Consider the following 15,767-nt stretch of genomic DNA (forward strand, 5'->3'; position numbering starts at 1 on the left):
TACACACACTCACTAGTCTATTTTCATTGCTTTGGGCTTTATCTGAAAGTGGATGTGATTGGTGTTCAGCAGAGCAGAGAACAGAAACACTCTGTTATCTACCAGTGTTCCCTGGACGCCTCACCATGTCTCTGTCTCACACACAAACACACACACACACACACACACACACACACACACACACACACACACACACACACACACACACACACATGCACACACATACACACGAAACTGTCAGTGAGTTACAGTCATGCACGGCTCGTACATGCACACAGATGCAAGCACACATGCTCAGCCGCATCAGCAGAAGCCTGTATACGGGGGAAAAAAAATCACTGTTACACTGAGGGCTGATGCTGTGTATTGACTGGTACTGTCGGAACAGTCAAAAACAGAGGACAGAAGAAGAGGACAGTGTGAAAAGAAAAAACGATTAAAATTGTGGGAGGATTTTCTTTGAAAGTGGCTGAACCATTTTGCAATAAACAGCCCTGTTAGCTTAGCTCCGACAAAGGTTTTAGTCTTTATAGTATAAAAGTATAAAATGTGAGGAAGGCCTGCCAGCGATGTGAGGATACACCAGTATTGGAAAAGTATGGTTCGGCTTCCATCAACTTGGAAATGTGAATTCACAAGTATATTGCAGGAATTCATGCACAGATGTTGCAGAAATGAATGGCAGTTAACGAGAGGTTGTTGTACCTGCTACCACTTCCAGCAGGGGCGTCATTAATGTACTGATCACAACCTGGAGAACACCTGTGCATCACTGCAGCAAAACCACGGCAGGTCAGCAAAAACAAGATTTTAAGCTTGTGTTGAGTTTCTTTTTAGTAATTAAAGACAAAGAAATGTTCAGTATTAATATTCTCTGTGGCAATCATGTTGAACAATCAGGTTTTGTGTCTATGAGGCAGGATTTTGTTATTTCTTGTGACCATCACAATGACCACCAAGTGCACACAGGTGAATACAATACATTACCCAGGGGCTCAACATGCACGTTGGAAAACATGTACACTGAAGGAAATCAGCAACTGAAGTGGATCAGATTGGAAAGTGGCAGAAGGGAAACAAAATATGAAGTGCCCTGAATATGTCGTAAAACAAACCTGAAATTACATTTTACCCTGGACATCACACGCCACTTCCTTAAATTGTGGACCACTGTGTAGCATCAAACAATGGGTTTAAAATAACCCTGTCAGTGGCTGATGTATGAGATGAAGCAAACAAACTCCTGCGCCTCCCTATTGAACACTGCAGACCCAGGAAGCACCAGGCTGATGAGTCGATGCAGGAACAGTCGATGGTGCTGCTGCTGCTGCTGCTGCTGTTTTTCATCACAGCCTGTCTGTGTGTCTGAGGCAACCTACAAAAACACACACACACACACACACACACACTTAGAGGCATTTTGTCAGTGTATGGATGTCACAGCCTGAGGCTTATGAGCATGTGACATCATTTGGAAAGTGCAATTACCAAAATTCATGGACACATGTGTGGTCAAGAGTCAATGTATACTGTGTGTAAATGTAAATGTCCGCTGCTCTTGCTGAGCCATTTCTGTCTTCACGAGACAGATGAGTATAAGACATACCACGAGTATTTCCTGGCCTGCGCAGGGAAAACCCTTGGGTCCGTTTTTACCCACAATCCAGTTTGCTCTGTCGGTGGTTTCCAGTGCGGCTGCTGATTAGATTGGCCTGTCTAAGTAATGAGCTCATGGCCATAAAGCTGCTAAAGTCATTAACCTAATAGAGCCCGCTGTAATGGACGGCCATATTTTGGCATAGACCTCCGCCACTGAGGCCATAAAGAGCAATCTCCGCTGTCTCCTGACCAAGGCTCTGCTTTTAGCCTCATACCTCCAACCCCCCACTTCCCCGCACACAACCAACACTTACTGCAGCCCTAACCCCCACAATGCCCTCCACAGAGGCAATAGGCAATAAAGACAATTATATTAAGCAACCATTTGAGATCCCATTAGGGTTTGGTTGGCTGGTGCTTTTTGGTTCAGGTTTGGGAGATGAGGGAGGTTTGATGCATTGCTTTGCCTCTTGTAATGGACATGAGGACAGGCTGACATCACGTCGTTCAGGTCGTGACTATGTCCTCAGGTGGACTGTTCTTGTCATCCAGTTGGGTTATGACAGTGTTCTGTTTTACTGTAGATATTTAACAGGCTGGGAAAATACAGGAAGATATTTTTAAGTTTAGGGATGGACAAGTCTGTCTGATTGACAATTTTAGTTTATTGTAAGTCTCACACAGTCTTGCTTTTAACCCTGACTGAGGGACAAGGTACAACTTGGAGGCTAAAAAGTAAAAACAGCTTTCAGCAGCAGACATCATTGTCACAAAATTACTGAAATAGTGTGTTTGTGTTTGTACAGTGAACTGCCGGAGGGTAGCATCACTCAATTATGCCTCCATCCCACCTGGACTTCCCTGGGCCTTTTGGGAATTCAGCCGAGCAGTGGTCCAATCACCAGAAGGCTCCTGTAACCTGTTGCGGCTGCTGACTGTCTGCTGCAGACTCACCAGGAAATAAGAAAAGCTGCTTACTGTCCACAGTATGTGGAACATTTAATATATCACATTACCACTACCTGTCCAGGGAGAAAGAATGTGCAGTGCCTTCCTGGTCCTCAATAAACAACTCTCAGCATGCCGTTGAGCAAGGCACCTGAGCTTCGACTGCTCGAGAATAAAAAAAAAACAGAACAAGTGGATCAAAACACTCTACAAGTGTGATATTACACACAAACAATGAAAAAGCACATACACACACACACATACACACACACACACACACAAACACACAGACACACACACTCTTGTGCCTACAACTGGAAATCTACAGCTGTGACCAATCAGGTTGCTCAATTGAAACTACCTGTTGTGCATGCTGGGCTGTAGGCCAGCTTAGATAATGTTGAGAATATTTCAGCTAATCATCACCCACAAAGCATACACACACATGCATACACACACACACACACACACACAAACACACACACGCACACACGCACACACCTCCTGCTTTGGTCTGATTAGTGGCCGGAACAATTACTGTAATCATGTCATCTTAACAAAGCAGCAGATAAGAAGTCAGACCTTAGTCAGACCTTACCCTCCACCCCTCTACCATTATCACTCACAATCGCCACACCCACTTCCACACACATACACACACACACACACACACACACACACACACACACACACACATACATACACACACACACACACATCCGCACGACAAAATGAATACGCAGTGGGAGAAATATCCCCTTTTACACTACATTTGGATGCATTAATAAAATACAACACACGATTGCATCAGAAAAAATACATCCAGAAAAAGAAATAGTAATAAAGATCAACAAAACTCAGGTTGCATGTCTTATGTCAAGATGACACATCGGCGTAAAAAGCACTACATCCATTACAATTAGTCCTTCAAAAACCATTTAAAACTTCTTTGTCTGTGTTCACATGGAGAGAAATACACAGACTTCTCACAGCTGCTAATAGTAAACTAGCTGCCAAATAGGCCACTTAAAAGTCAGAGCAGAAATACACTACCTGCACTATAAATGTATCTCATCAGTCCTGCTAAGACTGATGGGAATGAACCCACTAAATAAGGATAGTGAACATATCTGAATATCAGCATGTAAATACTGTCATTGTGACCATGTTAGCATGCTGACATTAGCATTTAGCTCAGCCCAGCCTCCCTGAGCCACCAGCATATAGTTAAAGTGTGTAAGTCTTGTTTTTACATCTCAGATCTCATTATCTCCACCAAGGAGGTTATGTTTTCAATTGTCTCTGTTTAGCAGAGGTAATTAACGGATAATAGAAGCGGAGTGATACATGTAGTTAAAAGTCCCGGTGCTGTTGTACTCTATATCAGCACTCATGAAATATCAGCACTCATGAAATGGCTCTTGTCCAGTCAAATTACTTGGTCGAAACTAACTGTTGTATATAGCAAATAATCCTGCAAGTTATAATGAACCAGAGTTATCCTTTAACTGTTCAGTATCTTCACTTCCTGGATGCTCTGCTCTGTTGACCACTGACCTCTCATTTAACATGTATTTACTGTATGTATCTGTATGAGGGAGATAACAAGACGCTAATTCCTCATTACCTAGAGGGGAAAATGTTGATTGAAATTGAAGAATATAAACAGTAGGAGTGCTCTTAATATTCTTCAAAGCCCCTGCCCTTTGCGTAGGAAAACCCCGTGGGTATCTTAATCACTCTCAGCCCTCCAGGCCTCCTTCAGCCGGGGGGTGCAAACATTTGCTTTGAATTAACCAACTTGAAGGAAAGTAAACTGACCTGTAGTTATGTAGCATCATATTTCATATGTCATGCTAGTGGCCACGTACAGAGCGAGGGGATGTGGTAGGGGCACAGAGGACTAATAATGAAATTCACTTGACCTTAAGCAGGCCTATTAATTGCCAATATGGAATAAGGATTTAAAAAAGTAGTAGATTGGACACTTTCATAAATAAGTCTTTAAACATTAAATGTTTTACTTATTTATTTCTCAGTTTTCCTTCATGCACAGAAAATGATCACAATGCATTCTGTGTAGTCAGTCTCACTGAAGTCCATTTGAATTTTCAGAATGAAACATCAGATGGTGATGGTGATTGCCATCACGGATCGCCTTCAGCAAATTTCCCACTCTGCCAGTCACCTGATCCCACCTCCTGCCTGTTCACCCGTTTCCCCATCAGCCATTCTGCACCCCATTTCAGGGGCTGGATATTTGGAAGTTTTCATGTCAGATACATTAGAGACCAGACTCCTCGCAAAGGCACCTCTAAATGTGGTTGCAAATGCAGACTTGGTTTGCCAAAATTTGGAGGACACAACCAACTCACCCTTTGTCTTGAGTATTGGGCAACGAAAATGATGAAAGTTCACAATATATTTCAGGTAAGATCTGCCCCATTGGTGTACTCTGTTCCTCACCTCTGGTACTGGATCCTCCTAAATTCACCTTTCCAGACTGAAGATATTGTACTGGGCAGACAAACTTTAGTTTACTATATCATGAGCCACTGACTGCTTAAATTATACCTCATATGTTTCATAAACTCTGTTTATTATGGCATGATGAGTACGACTGCACTTTAGCTTGCTACCTATCCTTGAAATAAGACACATTTATACTTAAATTATTCGTCTCAAAATACAATAGACTACTGTTTCAGTATACAGTAATACAACTTTAATTAGTGAGAGTGGCTGTCACATATATTCTCTACATTGAGTGTGTACATTATGTTGGATCCCAGTGATCCCACGTTTTACTGCTTAAAGTATGTTTACATCTGTTTACACGGGCTTATGCAAACCTTTACACAGTGCATCAATAATATCAACACAAAATATTTCATCTTCAAATATACTTTTCTATGTCATTCATTTTCAAATCTCAGTGTTCAAGGGAATAATATAGTGAATCATAAAATCAATGCACTTTTCCTTCTTTTTACTAACACTCATTAAGTACTACACACACTGGCAATCATCAAAAAAACTGACAGCCGAAAATCCCTCAGACGCAAGTATGACGTAAAATGCTGGAGAGTACGTGGTTCCTGGGAAAAAGAGGCGGGGTACCATCTCCCTGCGTTTTCTCCCCTCTGCCTACGCTCTCGACACTGAGACGACAAGAGTTTGATACATTTTGTCCTTCCAGTCATCATCTCAGATCACATGAGGAAAGTAATGAACCTTAAGTGATGTTAGGATAAATTAAAAATGAGTGTAAGTTATGAAATCCTCTCACTTATAATGAGGGAACCTACTCTAATCATATCATATGATCTACTCTAATCATAATTTGTGAAAATCATTCATTTGTTTCTTAGTTTGATATAATTTCCAATAAATATACTTTACATTTTTGCCATAAAGAATTCTAATATGTAAAGGTTAAACAAGTGACACATTCTACAATGCAATAAGTGATTTCTTTAAACAGGCAGTTGCTCTCCTTGGTGAGGAGATTACATTACACTTCAGTGTTGCTACATGTTGCAGCAGAGTGTCCTCTAGTGGTCTCAACTGCTCCACTAAATATATTCTAGAAACAGCCAGTGCCTCTTGTTCCAGAGCCCACAGACAGGACACTACACCCTCTTCTTTATGCTCTTCTGACCTCTGACCCTTGAAATACAATTGTGAAGGGCTGTTTTTAGAGAGCAGATTGGTTTAAACTCATTTTTACCTGGCTTTTACTCTGTGTTTCCAAGCATCAAACAATTTGAGTTTCCTTCTCTTAAAAGACCCTTTAACTAGAGTTAAAAAATAAACAGGGATCTTGTTGTTGTCAGACTTTGCTTCCACTGAAGAAAACTGAAAGGAAAATGAGAAATTAATGCCCCAGAATCTCTCATCGTACACAGTTAATTGTTGTATTATTGTTTTTATGATCATGCAGATGAATTATGAGACATTTTGGATGATATAAGAACACTTGGAGGTTCTGTTTTTTTCTAAAAGGGATGACTGAAAGGATTAGTTCCTCTTTTCAGTCTGCTCAAGCTGACTGAGATTGTTCTCAGCTGTTACATGGTATATGGCTTTCATTCTGTGCATACAGGGATAAGAGCCTCAGCATCAAACAGGAAAAAGCGGGTTAAGAAAATGAATAAATTTTTAATACTAAGATAATTTTAATACACTCAGGCATTTAACCTATGAGAGAGAGAGAGAGAGAGAGAGAGAGAGAGAGAGAGAGAGAGAGAGAGAGAGAGAGAGAGAGAGTGTGTATTTGTAATCATACTAATAAAGTGGCCCACAATCTTGCAAATTACTTTTTTTTTGCTATGGTCCAGTGCTTCTTCGTACGCTTAAATCCACATGTGTATTTGACAGTTCAGGTCCTCACTACAGCTCATGGATTCCATCATCATCTTTTTTGCTCCTTTTCTAAACTTAATACAAGCAGCTCCATCTGGCTTCACAACCAGGCACCTCCTCACACTCACAGTGGGAGCAGCTCAACTGGAGCATGTGGGGGTTATGTGGGGCTTGTGTGTATTACTTTATAGTATTTAATTAGAAATGTAGTTGTGGTATAAATAATATACCATATAATTTATATTAAGGGTCCAAACAACTTCATTTATGTTTTATAAATCTCCACTGAATTCATTACTTTGCCTAGTGTTCAGCAGGTCCAGTCTTTCAGGCTTACAGCTCAGGCAAAATCTCAATTGACAACAATCCTTTGTTTCATTGAAGGATGTGCCCCTACTTCCGGTATATGTTTTTCAAAATAATAGGTGATATCCAAAAATAAATATATATTTTTTTAAAGTATGCTATTTTTGTTCCTTACCTTTATTACAGTCTTGGCAACCATTACTTTATTTAAACATTGGTAAGTGATTGTGTTGTTTGAATGTTATTTGCTGGAATTTTAAATTACAGGTACAGAAATTGAATCAACTCTCTCTCAAATTAAATCGAAGGCAACTGGACTTGTATTTGTCTGTGGAAGACGTTTCGCCTCTTATCCAAGCGGCTTCATCAGTTCATCATGTATTGGTCTCTCTAGTCCGCACTAGTCTGACGAGAGAGACCAATACATGATGAACTGATGAAGCCGCTTGGATAAGAGGCGAAACGTCTTCCACAGACAAATACAAGTCCAGTTGCCTTCGATTTAATTTGAGAGAGAGATAACTATGACCTGGACGAATGAGAACATTCACAGACAAATTGAATCAACGAATAAAGGAGCTTGTCAGTCATGAAGCAATAAATATGAATAAATGTTTATCTATTTATCTGAAATAAACAATACAGATGTTGAATTTCCTTGTACTATTTGCATGTACTATGTTTAGCAATTTAATATTTAACTAATGTCAACAATGAAAGCCATCACCAAGGTACTGGAGACAATCATGGATAATAATGGAGCGAGCAAGTCATTGTTCACTGATACTAAACTTAAAATAAATATTCAAACCCAAGTTGCTACTGTTTCTTTATTTGGCAACACTTTTATATTAAATGGCAGTATGTCTTCTGCAAGGCAATACAAACATTTCTCCAAAATTTGACAACCAAATTCAGCCCATATCATATTTTTCAAATAAGTCTGACTTGACAGCAGATTAAAAGGCAGATAGATACCCGCAAAGTGGTATTGGTGTTGTTTTACAAAACATGCAAGTCATACATTAAAATATAACTGAAATTTGTTTTCAGTGTAGTTAATACCTTTTATTCCAGTGCAGTGCAATGTTAAAGGTCCTGTATTATGAAGAGTGTGATGTAATGTGACTCAAGTGGATTCAATAATTGGGGTTTATTTTGAAAACCATAGTTGGAAGTGGGAAATTTATTGTGTTTAGTTTGACAGTGAACACCGGAAGTGTCGCGTGACCGGAGTCTAGAGCACATCTGGTAACAAGTACTTTTTTTTCTCATGTTTTATCCTAAAGAAGGAGTTAGTGGTAGTTGTTGTTTACTGAATATCCAATTAGTAGCGTGTAAAATAAAAAATTGACGTCTGTCTAGCCGAGCCTGACTCGGTACTTTGAAACGCTAACTTAACGGTAACGGTTCCCCTCTGGGCTGGTGTAATGAGTCCCCTGTGGAACCTGGTTACAGTACGTTAACCGCATAACCGCAGAGTGAATACTATATTTTAAACCACAAAAGTAAGAATATAGTGAGATGAACATGTTCAACAAATAATGTACACTAAATTACCGTAATGTAAACAGGCACTCCGACTGAAAACATATCTGTAATTTGTATTTGGTCTATACACTGTGGTGGGAGCAGAAGTTACGTGACGCAATTGAATATTAGCTAATTTCGGTTCTACGGTTTCTGATCTACTCTTCCACATGACTGAGAGTTGACTGAGATTTTAACTGTGAGAAATGTGTGTGACCCGAAGTCGGTGTTTGACCGGCTTCCTTGGCCAAAAATAAGCGGCGTGGAACAATAATAGCGACAGGTACGATAAAGTGTCGTCTTATCTTAAAAGTTACCTAGCTAGGTCGTTATTTGTCCTGGGGAATCACTGTCTCGTATCTTTCAGTTCGACTTATGAATTTGACAGGTGTGCGTTTAACGGCCACGCTTTTAATTTGAAAAGGAAATACTCAGGCGGAAGGGCGGATGCTGCTAGTTGCTTGTACTTCGACACAGAGGGAGGACATAGTGGATTCCGTTGGGAAGCTGTACATCATCGCCGGGCGGTTCTCTGGAGATCTCTCCCCGTTGTGCGTGTAGGTTAACGGTGTCACCTCTGGGATGAATCCACCCAGGTATGTAGCTCGAAGGTTGGGTAGTGTTCGTGGTTGTTATGTAGTTAAATGGTAGGAAATGGCCAAAACTTGCTTCTCTCCTGCCGCTGCTCCCCTTCAGTTTGCCTGGCAAATTAGCTGGCTAGCCCGTTTTTTTTGCCTTGCAAATAGCATATGTTTGCTCAGTCACATCCGCCAGCTGCTTTAATATCTCACATAATTTACATTTCTCCCTTTACTTCCATCCCTTCCAGTCTCCACGGATCTGAATTACCCAGGAAAATGAGCAGAAGAAGAAGATAAGTGGCAGTCGCTGGCTTCCTGCGGGATTTTGCACAGGCTTTTTGTTTTTCCGTGGACATGCCTTGTCTATGGAGGAAAGCTGAGCGAAGCTAGCTGGCCGACAGTCCGGCTAGCGCAACATTTCCAGGGTTTTGGATGACCGTTTAGCTCAAGAGCTGATTTATTTTGGATCAGCGCTACCTCCCCTCCCTGGGTAAGGAGTCAGCATGGGGGAGCCCAGCCTGGACGACTCCAATGTCAAGGTGGCTGTTCGTGTACGGCCCATGAACAGGAGAGGTGAGAGGGCTCCTGACTGCTCAGATTTGGATTATTATTGATGCATTGACTCAAAAAAATGAAATCCTGTGCATGGAGACTGCATCTATCCACATAATCTAAATTTCAGGTTACCATGATAGATACACAGTCTGTGACACACGCACACACACACAGATATACTCACACACATATGTATGTATATAGACAGAATGGCAGATTATTATTCCGACTGGAACAACAAGTCAATATTATTTGTGATATACTATCTCAGACTTAAATGACTACCTCAGGTTAACTGTAAACAAGCTGCATCTCGGAGTAACATTATCCACAGCCTTGACTTAAGTACTCCCTGTTTAATTTCCTGGGAATGGGATGCCAGTCAGAAATCACCACCCATTAGTGAAATGAGCTGCTGCAGATTAAAGAAAGCTGTAGTCTGGCTGGCACATGGTTGTACAGAGCTGCTATAGGGCTTCCCTCAGGGCTGCCTGCCATCCAGTGAGATTTAAAGTCGACTTACTGTGTGAGATCTGCTGTCTAGAAAGTAGTCTAGCTTCTTTGTCTCTTTCACTGGCTGATACAGATGCCAATAGCTCCTTGACTTCATCTGTCACTTGCTTCAACGGTGGGGCACCTCATTTGTTTGGAAATGAAATTGCACAGTGATTTTGTATTTTCTTACCACTGTTATCCCTGTCTCACTAACATTAGGCCAGTTTGCATTTATCTTCAGTATCTCTACTATCTACCCTGGGGAGCTACATGTCAATTTACATCCGCATCTCTAATTTTAGAAAAGCCAGGATAACAAAGGCACAGTGTTAGACAAATCTGCATGCACGCTCAAATGCTCCGGTCAATTATATTGCAAATTTTCAGTTCCACATGCAGGAAGGCATGGATGACATTTCCTGGTCAGTTGCCAAGTTGTGTTTTTGCCGTGGGAGACCATGTGTCTCATGAAAGGAGGAGAAGGAGGAGGAGGAGGAGGGGGAGGAGGAGAGCTGCCTAGGCAGAGTGGTTGACCAACAACTGGCAGAATAAATCACACATGTCCCTCTCTCTCTCTCCTCTCTGAGCTGGAGAAGTCGGTCACATGACCAAGGCAGTAGATCGGCGCTCTGTTCCTATAGGCATGGATTTACCATGAACTCTAATGTAGAGAAACTCTAGATGACATTTTGCAGTTATGGCTCTTTACAAGGCTCTTACACACAAGAAAATCCCAAATCTATCTGTGAACAACAATAATGAGTCAGCTGACACCGGGTATTTTTTGAATATCAACACCATTATGTATATGGTGACACAGAGAAGTAGAGGCTACAGATTAGCTCCATCGAAATTCCTTCTCAGATCAGGTACATTTGGATTGATAGAGGTAGATTTACTCTAAATAGGTTTCTCTGGCCACATCACTTTCATTTCCGACAGTTTCTGTGTACCTGACCACATCCCAGTATGACCCTGTCCGTTTCTTCCCTGTCAGTGAGCTCTCTGACCTGACAGATACAGGTGATGGCAAACTGTCACCCAGAATTATTCGACTGAAACCATCATCTCCTTGTTTGTTTTCCTCTAACTGCAGTGTCAAACACTGTAAAGCAAAGATGTGTAAAAAAAAAAAAAAAAAAAAAAATTCAAAATGACAGTGTTATTGAAACACTTTACACACATATGCAAATTAACACTAATGGAAGCCTTGAATCCTGTGTGTAAACTGTTTAGTTTTCAAACCACAAAAAGGTTTTTGAGCTTTTCAGCTGCCAACTGTTTCTGCAGTGTGAAATGACTGGTTAAAAACATCTAGTTTTCTTTTTTACATATCTTGTAATATGTTTTGTTATATTATAAAGATAACCAGGGGCACCATAGTGTTTGCTTACAGTTATATGGACTTAGCTAATAGCCTGTACCTGTTGTTAATTGTTTTTGTTTTTCCCTCTTGGCTGCTGCAAAGTTTTTAAGAAATTATCAGTACCTGTATTGCATGTCTGGCTTCACTGTTGTAAGATTTCTAACATGCGAGCCTTCTCCTGTCAACACTGTAAACAAATTTCTGCATTGCTCAGCAAGAAAATGCAATTATGATTTTTGGTAAAAGGAATCAAGCAGGCAAATTGATGGCTTGCTGAAGGCAGTGGGAATGGGTTTGGAACCAGCAGTGCCACGTTTCCAGTAGTGCCTTTCTGATTTTTTTTCTTGCTGAACAGGGCTTCTGTCCACATGTACCAGTAATTTAAGACGTTTATGATTTCAGATAACCACCCAAAAGCCATATCAGCTCTGAGAAACATCACATCATTTTTTTAGAAGAGGTGACACTCAAAATTCAAACCTTATCAGCCAGTAGAAAAATTGCTCTCCATGCTCTTTTCCAACTCCACATAATTTGGTATTCAGGCCTCTACACATTCAAACCTTTGAGCTGCTCAGTCCAGTCACTGGTATGAGGGAGGGCTGAGGAGTACTCATTCACTTTCGTCACTCACATCTCTACAGCAGGCGCAGTGATTCAGACCTGTGACACTGAAATAATAAGCGGGCTTCTTTAACCTCGAGGCCACTGTCCCCATGTATCCCAGGTTGAGGAGGAGAGGTGGTGTCGCTGCCTAGCTGGACAAAGGCAGGAAGGGAGTGAGTCTGAATGAATATTTGCTAACGTTGCGTAATGCTCCATGTTCCCATGGCTGTGGCCTTCGAAGAACAGAGCAACCCCAGGCGTAGCAACGGCAGTACCACAGCCAATCAGCTTCCTGGCTGATGTCAGGGCTGTTGTGCCAAAACCTCAGCACCGGTAGCCCAGGGAAGGACCGGAGAGAAGGCCAGTGGAAAGTTGAGCTGCTTATGAAGCAAGGAGAGGCAGATAACAATGGTTACATTTATCCTCTCAACCACACCGCATCACACTTTCCCCTCTGCTGAGGAGGGAGTACAGCTGCAGCACTATGGGCATGTGGGTAATGTAGGCAGCAGCAGAGGAGAGGGCATAGTAGAAAGTTTTTCACTCAACCCCTCTATGTCTGTGTCAGTCCCCCCTGTTTAACTTTATCTCATTCTTTCTCCCTCACTGTCTTTTTGTCACTTTGTCTCCACTTGTTCGCCCAGCTTTTTTTGCTTTGTAGTCTCCTTGACAGCTGAAGAATTGGAGGTTGATTCAGGTCCTGTGACCTTTGACACCAAGTTTCCATGGCTCTACTCCTGTGTTCCTGCCAGGAACAGCAGTGTTGAGGCTCTCTAAACAGACACTCCAGCTTCAAATCACCAAAATTCCTGCTTTGAGCAGGCACAGCGAGCCTCTCATCCGATGTAGAACTGCTCAGGTTGCAATTTACTTTTGTATCCCAGTGATTGATCCGCCACAATCAAGCAAATGATAGTAGATTTTGACTGTGTCTACTCTAGCCATTCAGAAAAGGTAACAAACTTGTGAAGCCATTATGCACAGACAAAATGGTCATTTGCATGTGTGATTGTTAGGAAAACAAGACCATGCTAATAATAAGGTATGTAAAAACACACACCTTGTGGAGCACCTACACAGCAGTTGGAAACACTCTTGGCAGAAACACAGTGGGCAGGTATGGCCAGGTACTGTTTGGCTAGGACGCTAAGCTACTTGCATCAGCATGCAGTCTTAATCACCAAATCAATAAGTTGATGTCTAAGTTGAGGTGAAATCTGAAATCAGGAAAGTTTTATTTCAAATTGCTCTGTTTTCTATACACTGTAATCAAGCCTGGCTGGAGCACTGATTACTGTGACTAGTCGATTGTGTTGTATATCAACATCCCTGCTTCAGAGTAGTCGTGCCTTGGTGAGAAAAAGCAACTGAAGGCATAAATATCATAAAATGACACACATAGTGTAATACTGCTTTGGACGGTTCTTGGTGAAGAAAGGAATTGAAACCACATAATGTTTTTCCTGTCTTGACACATGCTCTTGCATGCCTGCCATATAATAGAGAAATGATTATTGACAGCCATCTGTGGCATGATTGCCTGTTAAAAATTTAGCAGTCTACATGTTAATACTGGACCAAACTATGATGGCAAACGTTGCAGTAGAGTTGCTTGTTTACATAGGAGCCCCGAACCAGATTTTACATTTGAAGGACAGTATTTATTGTCAGTAGGTTTCCTCACTGCTGTAGTGTCCTTGAGCAAACACTGATTTGTAGCTAAAGGAGTGCTGTTCTAGCACTGACCTCTGACCTCCCTGTAGAAGGGAATATCCCCACCAGGGGCAACACAGGGGGCAAAGATTCTTGAGTTTCATCCTTATCTTATCAACTAGGTTAAATGGCAAGACGTTATCACTGAGTTTTGTTGCCTGATTTTACAAACAAGTTTCCTAATTACAGAGAACGTAATGAGGATGACGTGACCTTTTCCTTTGTTATTGATGAGCACTAATGTTCACACCTAGTAGAGACCATTTTCATTTAAAACAAAAAACATGATCCTAATTATGTTAATTCAATATTTTTTGGCCCTTAACAAGACAGTTTTATTTTGGCATTTTACTACACAAATGAAGTATAATGCTGCAGTCTAATAAATTGCAGCAATCAGCCATTAAAAAAACATGAAGTATTTCAGTGGCTGTGGCCCAAGCATTCAGCAGCAGCCACCAGTAAAACACTAGCAGCCTGTAGCTGGTAAATTAGTCTGCTCTGCAAGTAACCAGTTGCTAAATGCTTTTTTTTGTTTTATTCATGACCAGTTCTGTCAGATACTGGATGCCCAGGATATCCTGGCAGCACCTAGCCTGTGTGTCGACAACCATCATTAGGTCTCACTGGCAAGACAGATGAATGGAGAGACTTACCAGCCTCGTGAATTTCCAGTGCGGTCCATGTTGATATTTTCCAGTGCAACTTCTGGTTACGTTCACAGCAAGGCTTCTATTAGAAGGCTATGAAAACTAACATAGTATGCAACATTTTATATGTAGGAACACTGTCAGACAAAGTTGTTAAAAAGTAGTCAGATAGTGAATGTGTATTTGTAGTGTATTTTTGAAGTAATGCATTCTTTGCATTTATGGGGAAAGTGGCATTTTTCAAATGGAACTGTGGAATTGTTGTAGACAAAACTACAACCTTGAGCAGGTAGCCCCAGTGAACAACATTATATGCTAATTTGTGCAGCCTATTGACATAAATACCTGAGTGGACAAAGCATTAGGACCACTCTTTATGCTGAGTTGGAAATGGCCATTTGGTGTTCTGAAGGCCAAGTGTTGCATCATGACACAAACAGGCCAGGGTCAGTATAGGAGACCCGTAGTTGTTTGTGTGTGTGATAGAGAGTGATTGCCTAAAGCTCTCTCCCAAGGTAAAAGGTCATTTTTAGAGTCAGTGTTTCCCATACGGCTCACACTATTGTTTGAACTTGATGTTCCACAGGAAATGAGTGTGCTATTACATAATTAAACTTTTGCTCTATCCTTAATGCAGAGCGGACAAAATAAGCATCAGACCAATGATTGTAGAAGTTTTTCCTTAAATAAATTAACCCATTCTACAGGACACTAAATATTGAGTCATTTTTCTGCACGTATGATGAAAGGGTCAAAGTGGTGTGTAGACTTTGGCAGCTTTATTCCAACCATGGGAAGGATATAGGGGAAAAAATCATTGCTGCAGTGTGTAAGTGATGATGACACTATACCTGCGGTTACACATACGGTGACACATTCTGCCTTATCTAATGAGATGACATAGAGACGTACAACATGACATTGTGTGATTATGTAGAAACAATCAAGAATACTAACTTATATGTGTTTGGGTTGTGAGGTTTAGTGCTATGGTTGTTTAACAGTTTGTTGTCTGATCCACAGAAAAGGAACTGAACACTAAATGTGTTGTGG

Source organism: Seriola dumerili, unplaced genomic scaffold (assembly GCF_002260705.1).
Source record: "Seriola dumerili isolate Sdu_G_001 unplaced genomic scaffold, Sdu_1.0 BDQW01000003.1, whole genome shotgun sequence".
Classification (NCBI taxonomy): Eukaryota; Metazoa; Chordata; class Actinopteri; order Carangiformes; family Carangidae; genus Seriola; species Seriola dumerili.